Here is a 10,778-nt window from a genome sequence, read left to right on the forward strand (position 1 = left end):
AATATCTGAGAATTGAAAATATATTTGAAATTGAAAATATATTTGCCTTAGAGTTATATAACCACTCACAATTCCAGTCATATTTACATTGCCTTGATGTTGGCCTATTACAAATCATGCAACCCAGTCCTACTCAGAATCTACCCTTACTTTATGTGAAGATGGTATCCATCATTTAAGCCTCGGAGGGAGAGACATAGTTCATCTTCCAAATGACTAGTGAAGTGGCTTTGTAATGTGTCAACCTGCTCCATGGACTTCGAACTCCAATATCAGATGTGAAGAGAATTTTTCAGAGATGGCTTAGCCAAATGCCACAATTGCCTGAGATCAAATCTCTCAATATGTCCTGTTTTGTTTGTGGGTCTGTGCTTATACACACACATGTATGTTGTCTGCTTCTCTGAGGGAACTTTCACTGATGTAACTCTCTTAAACAAGTCAAGCAAAAGGGGCTTTGGCACTAGGAAAAGGGGAAAAAATTATAAAAACAACAACAGCAAAACCCTTTTACTCTTCCTTCATCCTGAAGCTAACCATGGAATTGTCCTGATAAACCATCACTAAGCTATATTGATAGTCCTGAGGGTGTGCTCGTTATCAGGTGTAAGTTAACAGATACTTGCTTTTCTAAAGTAAGGATCCTCAACCATTGTTTCATTGCATTGTTTTATTTTATTGCAAATCACTATCAGTAAATTTGAGGATCCATGGAAGCATATACATATTTGCTTACTTTATGAATCATTCACATGTAATTATATTAGTCTGTATATCAATATGGTAAAACTTTTTTTTCACTTATAAATATAAAATGAATACAAATTAGAATTCCAGAATTTATCTGTGTATCAACCTTCCTCTTGAGCACCCATCAGCCCTGGGGCAAATTTAGAATAGGGCAAATTATCATCTTACAGTCTGTCCCGTATGTTAGTGCCCCTGTTCTCCACTAAATCCCCATAGTTCTCCTACTGAGTCACTAAGACAACCCCAAATACCGCCAATGCCTATGTGCTCCCTGGGTTACCAGAATTTCACCAGGCTGAGATGACAACACTGATCTAGATGGTCCAGAGAACAGACCGGGGCCTGGCAGTCTGACCACACGTGGCTTGTTATTATTTTCCCAGCTGTAGGAATAGTCAGTTGATGGGATTGTTTCAGTTAATAAGATTTACATTTTACTTCATTTACAGAATTCAAAAAAAAAAACAAAAAAAAAACCAAAAAACAGGCACTTTGCTGTATTTACTAACACAGTCTACAAATTCAAAAAAGAGTTGAAGAGGGGTTTGTAAGCAAGGAATGCAAAATGCCAATGTTTAAAATTGCAAAATATAGACAAAATTTCTCATAAAACAAGGATAACTTTCATTTTCCAATCCATTGTTACAAGATTATGTAGAAACACCAACTTCATTTCCATTATTATAGGTAAACTAATTATTTTCACAAGTTAACCTTTGCCTAACTGTGCTTTGGTAAAGTTCCAATGCAAATGTCTTTTGTAAAAACCCACATTTGGATCCAAAAGCCTCATATGGTCCAAATTCTGGGTTAAAAATTACAACTATGCTTATAAAACCATGTTTTCAAAATTAACTAGCATTTTTTGTTTAAGATAAACAAAATCCAAATAACAATTGCTTCTTAATGTAGACAGGAACAATGTATATAATTATCCTGCATAAATAATCAATTTTAAAAACCACTGTATTTGCAGGCTTAAAAGGCGATTATATTTTATAGTTTCCTATGATGTAATTCATTTGAACTACTCTTATATATATTGCTTGTTGCAAATGAGATTTTACTAGTTTATTGAGAAGGAGAGAAGATACAAGATTTCTAAACTTGTGGCTAAGAGTCATTTCCAAGATATATTTCTACTGTCAGGGTTTATCACCAATTTCTATAATTGATGTTTCATCTATAATACCACAACTTTTTTTAGACAATGTAGATAATTAACTAGTCCTCACTTCCAGCTGATTATTTCTATCCTCCAAGGAGCCTCGTGGTATAATGGACAAAATGTCAAGAATAATTAGGAATAATGATAGCGGCAACTATGCCATCAAAAAATGTGCACCTCCGACTGATTCTTTTACGCCTTGCCTTTGAAGACATTTACATGATTTAAAACTCTCTCCCAGGCTTTAATTTTTCTTGATACAAAAGTAATAAGGACCTGAAAAATAAAAACAGAGTTTCTTTACGTTCATATATACATGCACAAAGTCAAGGCTGATGATATGTTTATTTTCCTATTTAAGGTGGGAAAATCAGCTGAGTCCCAAGCACTGCATGGCTTCAAAAGATACCCTATTTCTGCCTATGTAGTCATTTGATATTTCCACATGATCTTTGGAAAGCCAGCGGAGCTATTTATCATGCTGAATGAAGTCGGCAGAAGGAATGTTTTCTTCTGCTTTGTGTGAGCCATGATACATTTATCTTTAATGATACCGATACACATGTCTTTATTTCTTAGGTGACCTAATATGTGCTTGTTCAATCCCTCCTCCAGTTGCGGTTCCTCAAGGTAATTTTGCTGAGGGAAGGAAGGCAGCATGCCCTCTTGTGTTATCATATTCAGTCCAATTCACGAAGTGTCACTTTTGTCAAATCACGTAGAAATTATTTATGCTAATCCTGTCATACACTGCTGACCATGAAGAAACTGGTAACTTCATTTCAAACTATAGAATAATTCTAAAAATATAAATGCATTTCATACTATAACATGTATCAGAGCTCATATCATCTAGCATATGAACACTTTTATCTGCACTTCTGTACAGTTTTGAAAGTGTTTATTTTGTTGTATTACTAATACAGCATCCTCTTTTTTCCCCACTCATTTGCTCTGTGAGATGAAACAAAGATTTATGTCTAATATTATAGATGAAAGCTGTGAGTCTCTGGGGACAAGTGATTTATCCGAGGTTGCACAATTGGTAAGTAAATGTCATTAGAAGTAGAAGCAGTCTTTCCTGAATTTTGATTATATTAACAAAACTCTTCTTCAAATCCTCTAACGTCATATTATTTGTACAAGAAAGATAAAATTTTCAAATTTTCCTACTTGAAATTGTAAAAAGTATCTCTTGAAATATAAATATTTAATTTCATGAAATAAATAGCTAAATTTTACTTAGTAATAGTAACATAGTTTTACATAGTAACATGAAGTTGACAATCCCATTCTTAGAAGGATCCAGTTATACAGTACAAAGAATGCTGAAACTCAGAGAAAGCATGTTTAATTTTTGTGTATAACCTTTCACTCCCAAAGTCCTGTGTATTTCACCTCACCTGTCAACCAAAGTCGAGTAATATTGAACTTTAGAAGTCAATATTCACTTTCACATCCAGCAAAGAGCAAGATATGCAACAGGAAAATACATAATAACCCTTTATTGGTCTCTTGGATTCTTCAGAGATTTGTCATGAAAGTCTTATACAAGGGGGTGCTGTTCAGCAATGCTCACTTGGGGACCATGCTCTTGAAGATCGCACAAAAGTGTAATGTCCCTGAAGATAAAGTAATTCTCTGACACCACCTAAATCCATGCTAATCGAGTAAAGAGGAGAATGAGTCTGGGAGGGAGAGAATCGAATGTTGCATTTAATGAGGAACTCTTTATTCTTCCCAGTCGGGCCATTTCATGCCGTATAAAAGGAAGGCTGGTATTGGATTACGTCTAATGCTACAAAACAGGTTGAAGAGATAAGTAAAATCCATAGGGACTTAGAGGCATTCATAGGAGTAGGAGACTAATAAAGATTCCTTCCCCTCTGGATGTCTGGGGGAAAAAAATTCCCATCACCACACGTGGGCATGTCACTGCCTCAGCTACGTATACTTATGATTTGGTAGTTGGAAATCTTTGAGGATGGAATTTTTACCTCTCCTGAGTATGCATGCTTTCTTGATTTTGCTGGTTTAAAGAAAGCTGAAAATCATCCCAGCGGTGTGATGGATGCCCCCAGTTACCTGTTACGGATGTTTCTAATGGTGAATGGTTCTAAATTAGGAAAGCTCAAGATGTTTTGCAGCCCCCTAAAATAGTATCTTCAAAATTTTTAGATATTTTAAATAATTCCTTGAGTGATTAATATTTATGATTTTATATAGAAGCTAACTTGATGCTGTAGTTGGAAAGTTAATAATTTACAGAGGCTGCCTTGTAGTCTAATGGCAACACTTGACTTTTGCTATGGCTGGAGGGTCTGCAACTTTGATGTTCTTGTCTTAAATTAAGAGAAAAGAGAGTCAGGTATCAGCTCCTGTTCAGTTCCTTTTTCTGAGGGGTTCTTTTAAGTGAGTTCCATGAAGCCATAAATGTCTTTTAACAACAATATTGATTGCAAAATAAAGCCTCTTTCCATTATCTTCTTAGAGGAATCACAGATAGAGGTGTTTTAAAAGTCGGAGTTACATTACTTCTTTCCAGAATGTAAGTGTACTGTTAACTCTCTGGAGCACATAAAAGGAAAGTTTCCAGAGGGGTTTGCTTTGTAAGCAAATCTTTTCTTCTTTCCCAATTCAAAATAAATCAAGCAAAGCCAGGGCATTCATTTCCTCTGACTGTGAGTGTATGTGTGTTTTAATTTAGAGAAACTCTCTAGGCTGCTGGATTTTACTTACAAGTTTGGTAACAATCACGTACAATGAACACGACTGCCTGTGACCTTGAGACCTTGGAATTGACAGATAATGGTTCTGAAGGTAACCAGCAGTGCCAATTATCCTGCCCTGGCATCCACTGAAGCTGGTAGACGAAAGCTCAACAAGTCAAACCATCGCATACTGAGGGCACTTAGCAAAAACTCGAAGGATTTCCTTATCCAGTGGACATGATCTGTAGTTATTCATCCTCACTGTGGCTGGTTATTCCCAAATTCCATCATATTATTAAAATTCAGCAACCCTGCCATTTTATATTCTACTAAAGCATGAAGCAAAAGCCTAACATAAACCTGGACATGTATTTATTTTAATGGTCTGTCAAATCGTAAGTAAAAAATTTGTTCAATCCAAATAATGAAAAGTGTTTGTTTTTTTTTAATTGGACTATGGAACACTGATACTTGGGAAACATGATTTCTGATTCCCAAGTGAATGTAAACTAGAGCTAGTTTAAATGTTTTGAACTCATTAGCTGGGCATTTCTATTTTGCAGACTACTTCAGGGCTCAAGCACATAAAAAAAAGAGAAAATATGGCAATGGAATAATTTCTGATAGTAGGAGGGACAGAAATCTAAATCTCCACTACTTATTCACAGTTAGTAACAAAATAGTAATTAGGTTTATGGGGCTGGTAAAAGCTTGAAAGACCCACCACAGAACTTTTAATTAGTCAAAGAACTCGTTTTCAGCATCTTTACAGATACATGGTGAGAATTGCAGAAATAAAAAAGACGGCATCTTTCCCCTAACTCAATGACTTGTCCATCAATAATCTACAGGAAATAAGTAATAAAAACTCATTGAGACAATGCTTTTTAAAATTTCCATACTAATACACAACTACATCACAATAGGTATAAAAAACATTCAAAGCAACTTAAGTGACTGTTTTTGTGTTACTAAGTGAACACTTTGTTGATAAATATATAAAGTACTTCAATATCTGATGAGGTTCCAAGTGTTTGATTGATTCAATATTTCTGAACATTCCAATTATGTTGTTTTTCTAATTGGTCCCTTCCTTTTTTTAATTTTAAGATTTCATTTATTCATGTGAGAGAGAGAGAGAGAGAGAGAGCATGAGTGATGGCACAAATGGAGAGGGACAAGCAGACTCCCCACTGAGCAGAGAGCCCAACTCCAGCTCCATCCAAGGACCTGAGATCATGTTGAAGGCAGATGCTTAACTGACTGAGCCACCCAGGTGGCCCTAATTGGTCCCTTTCAAACAGAATTTAACATTAGTTCCTTATTTCCCATTTTTAAGCATTTTTCACTGGCTGAAATCGGCCTTATCTTGAGATAATCCCCATATATTATGTGCTTCCAGAAAAGGCACTGTGTAATACCTTGGACCTTCCATGAGTTTCTCCTTAGCTGCTGTTTTGTTTTGTTTTTTTCCCTTTTTTTTTTGGAAATCAGATTCATCTACTTTGAAAAAGCATTCCACACAGATCTGTCTGCACCCTGTCTATAGTCTATATGTTACTAATATCCTATCAAATTACATTTTCTTTCTTCTTACAATTTCTGAGTTACATGATTTTAAATATCGATCATCTATCTCTCTATCGATCGATCATCCTCTATCCACAATAGTCCTCCCTTATGGAACAGAGGGACAGCTGTTCCCCAACCCCCAGTGGATGCCTTAAACTACTGATTGTACCAAACCCTGTTTTTTCTATACGTGCATACATATGATAAAGGTTTTTTTTTTAAAGATTTTATTTATTTATTTGACAGAGAGAGATCACAAGTAGGCAGAGAGGCAGGCAGAGAGAAGGGGGGGAAGCAGGTTCCCTGCTGAGCAGAGAGCCTGATGCGGGGCTCGATCTCAGGACCCCAAGATCATGACCTGAGCCGAAGGCAGAGTCTTAACCCACTGAGCCACACAGGCGCCCAAGGTTTTTGTTTGTTTGTTTGTTTGTTTGTTTTTAAGATTTATTTATTTATTTGAGAGAGAGACAGTCAGAGAGAAAGAGAGAGACAGCACAGGAGCGAGAGGGGCAGAGGGAGAGGGAATCTCAAGCAGGATCCTCCCAGACGCAGGGCTCCATCTCACAACACTGAGATCAGAACCTGAGCTGAAACCAAGAGTCGGATGCTTAACCTACTGCACCACCCAGGTGCTCCTGATAAATTTTAATTTATGAATTAAGCACAGTAATAGATTAACAATAATAACTAGTAGTAAAATATAACAGTTACAACAATACACTGCAATGAAAGTTATGTGACTGCATTCTCGATCTCTCCTCCCAAAATATCTTACTGCACTCTATTCACCCTTCATCTTGGGACAATGAGATGATAAAATGCCTATGTGATGAGAGGAAGTGAAGGGAATGACAGGCACTGTGATGTAGACTAGGCTACTATTGACCTTCTGATGATACAGAAGGAGGGTCATCTGTATCTCTACCTCATTCAACTAGGGGCAACTGAAACCACTGAAAGTTAGACTACAGATAAGGAGGGGGCTGCTGTATATGCTTACAGGTTTTGTCCACTTGTATTGATTTCACCTTACCAAAACTCTACAAAAATATGAGGACTTCTGAAGACCTTGCTTCATTTCTCAACACTTGCTTATAGACTTATGCTATAGGTAATCAGTAATAGGCTAGTGAGGCATCTCAGGATCTTTAATACGTGATGGAAATATATTATTACTAATCCATTAGTTAGCATTAGTTAGTTAGTTAGTTAGTTGCAAGAAGAATACCATTGAGAAACCTACCAGCTATATAAGTAAGTCAGAATATAGAGGGAAAAGATACTGGGGAAAATAATCCTCTTATTAATCAGTTTTTCCTAGAATCCTACTCAGTCTCATGATTTTCCAGGAAATTAAATTGATCAAAGTTTTATAAATCACTTGGGACGCCTGGATGGCTCAGTCATTGTGTCTGTCTTAGGCTCAGGCCATGATACCAGGGTCCTAGGATCAAGCCCCTTATCAGGCTCCCCACCCAGCAGGAAGCCTGCTTCTCCCTCTCCAACTCTCCCTGTTTCTGTTCCCTCTCTTGCTGTGTCTCTCTCCGTCAAATAAATAAATAAAATATTTTTTTAAAAAAGGTTTGTAAATCACAAATATGTTGTTAGTCTTACCATTGACCTAATGAGAAAATACCTTTCAAATAACACATTTTAGCAGATATTTCCAAAATTATTTTGTTCTATTTTCCTATTGCCATGCAAATAAAAATAAAATTACAAAATAATTGAAGTTTTGGGGTGCCTTGGTAGGTAGTGCAGTCAGTTTAGTTTCTGACTCTTGGTTTTGGCTCAGGTCATGATCTCAGGTCATGATTTCATAGTCCTAGGATCAAGCCCTGCTTCAGACTCCTTGCTCAGTGCAGAGTCTGCTTATCCCTCTCCCTCTGCTCCCCCCACCTTCTCTCTCGCGCGCTCGCTCAAATAAATAAATAAAATATTTTAGTTTGTACAAACTGTACAGAATTCTTTCTCATGGCTCCCAGGAATCCTGTGCTTTTATTGTGTCTGGTTTCACATTTAAGAAGCATGGATTATTCATCTAGAAAAGGGCAGAACAATTTACCCTAAGGTTGTGTTTTCATAAGCAATTTTAGATAATTACACAATTCAAGCAGAGTTGGTTTGAAGTTACATTACACAGATTATATAACAGTGTAATGCTTTAGCAGAGTACTACTGAGGAGTCTGGAATTTTATTTCTAGTATTAGCTTCAATTCTAATTACACATGTGAGCTTGAACTAGTCACTTGATCTCAGTTTTCTCATCTATACATTGAGACACTTGGCCTGAATTATGTCAATTTTTCTTTCATTTAATACCTTATGTTTATGTCAGTTTTCACTTCACTTTAGCTCCCAGATCATTGCCTTGAAATATCTGAACTTTTTATCCTATTTGAAAATGTTTACAGATTTACAAAATGCCATAAAATTTAACAAGTCTGCTTTTTATTTTTATTTATTTATTTTGGCGGGGAGGGGCAAAGGGAGCAGAGGGAGAGAATCTTAAGCAGGCTCCATGTCCAGCATGGACCCTGATGCGGGGCTGGAGATCATGACCTGAGCTGAAATCAAGAGTGGGTCGCTTAACAGACTGAGCCCCCCAGGATCCCCCAAGAAATCTACTTTTTAAAACATATTTATAGTTTAAAGACATTATCTCTGGGCAGAATTTCCAATTAAAAGTATTTATAAAAAGTTAGAAAATTACTTAAATACCATTTAAATAGATCCATTTAAAGGACAGAATGAGGGCTATATTCCTCTGATAAAAAATGGCTTTGAAGACTGAACCCAAACCAACTTTCCAGTGGGTGAAATGAGGAAGCAATTTCTAAACAGAAGTTATCCATACACTCGGTGTTTCTGTTGTGAGAAGTAAATGTTTATTCTAATGCATTTAAAGCAAGGAGTATTAATGATTAATGACATTTTTGATTCTATAACTAGACCTACAAATTCTTGAATAATTAATGAGGTACTCAACAGTGCATGGGATCTCCATCTACTAAGAATTTGTGTGTGTGTGTGTGTGTGTGTTTGTGTGTGTGTGTGTTTTCAAGGTATTAATATTGAAAATGGTACAAAAAACATGAGGGAGAGATTTGGTATTGAAGTAATAATGTCTCTCAAAATATACAGGTTTTTTATTTCTTGTTTTTCATGTTAAATGTTTGCAAACTGTAAGTGAGATAACTATGATCTAATAGCATAAATAATGAAAATTTTTTTCTTAATTATGTCATCTTCTATAATAATAATGAATAGCAATTGAGAAATGTAGATAGTGCTGGATTTTAAGAATAATATGAATTAGAAGGTATATAAGATTGAAAAGCAGTCATAATTCTTCATACTGTTTAGTCTGTTAGATTGAGAGAAAATTATTTTAATGAGCCATCTTTTAAGGAATTACTTTTGCATTCAGTGGAGATACAGTTTTTGAGACATAAAATGAGAAAATAAGTGTTAGTCTATAAGTCATTACCATGTCATCCTAAATTCTAAAAGATAATCTCATTCTTCATATTTCGTATCTTATTATTATTTTCAGGTTGAGTTCTTAAAAAAAAAGACTTATAATCCTATGATGATCACAGAATTAAAGACATAGATTTGAATGAGATCTTTAAGAATGTTTAACTCAATTTCTTTATTTTAAAAATCAGGAAACTGAAGCTTGAGCAGGTTAAAATGCTCCAGAATTCCCTCTAAGTCTGTGACATTCATTCCGTTTCTCTTAAATGAAGCCTTCATTTTGAAGTAATTCTTGTGATGGAGCAGCTCTGTGGTGTAAGGTCTTCAGATACTTGGAGAGTCTAGAAATGTAGCATTTCCTGTCACTTTGAAAATGTGTCACTGTTCCCTACATGGTGACACAGTGGAGGGCATCAGAGTATGTAAATTACCATTGAGTTCAGCTATAAGTTATTGTCATTTCATTATCAAATAAAAACTGAGCGAAAAGTTACATAATACACAAAGTCGTGACAAAAATATTTTAAAAACTAGCAATAAAATTATTTAGAATTTTGACAGTATTGTTAATATAGTCCAGGTAGTTTTAATGTATATAAAATTAGTGTCATGAAGCCTACCTTTTTCATTCAGCTAATAATATGATATACACTATTATTCACATTTATGCATAGTAGGTATACATATAACAGTGCAGTCACAAAACTGCAAATATTTCACTCCTCTGGAAATCAGAGAGCTTCAAAGTTAAATTGTAGGACAACTGGATTTCTAGTAGGATTTCTGTAGGACAACTAATTTCTAAATACACTTTTGGAAGCTTAAGTATTTTAAGTTTATCGATGAAAATAGAATTCTGAGGATCTTATCATCTATTTACATTCTAAAAATATTTTTGAATGTGAATTATGGGTCACCGACTAGGAATATGATGGTAAACAAGATAAACACAGCCTCTGGCCTCAAACCATGAAGAGAAAAAAATAATAACGGTTTAAGAAAATACATTTTGGGGCTCCTGGGTGGCTCAGTGGGTTAAAGCCTCTGCCTTCGGCTCAGGTCATGATCTCAGAGTCCTGGGATCGAGCCTCACATC

The sequence above is a fragment of the Enhydra lutris genome, unplaced genomic scaffold, assembly GCF_002288905.1.
Source record: "Enhydra lutris kenyoni isolate GAN:26980312 unplaced genomic scaffold, ASM228890v2 scaffoldscaffold15, whole genome shotgun sequence".
NCBI lineage: Eukaryota > Metazoa > Chordata > Mammalia > Carnivora > Mustelidae > Enhydra > Enhydra lutris.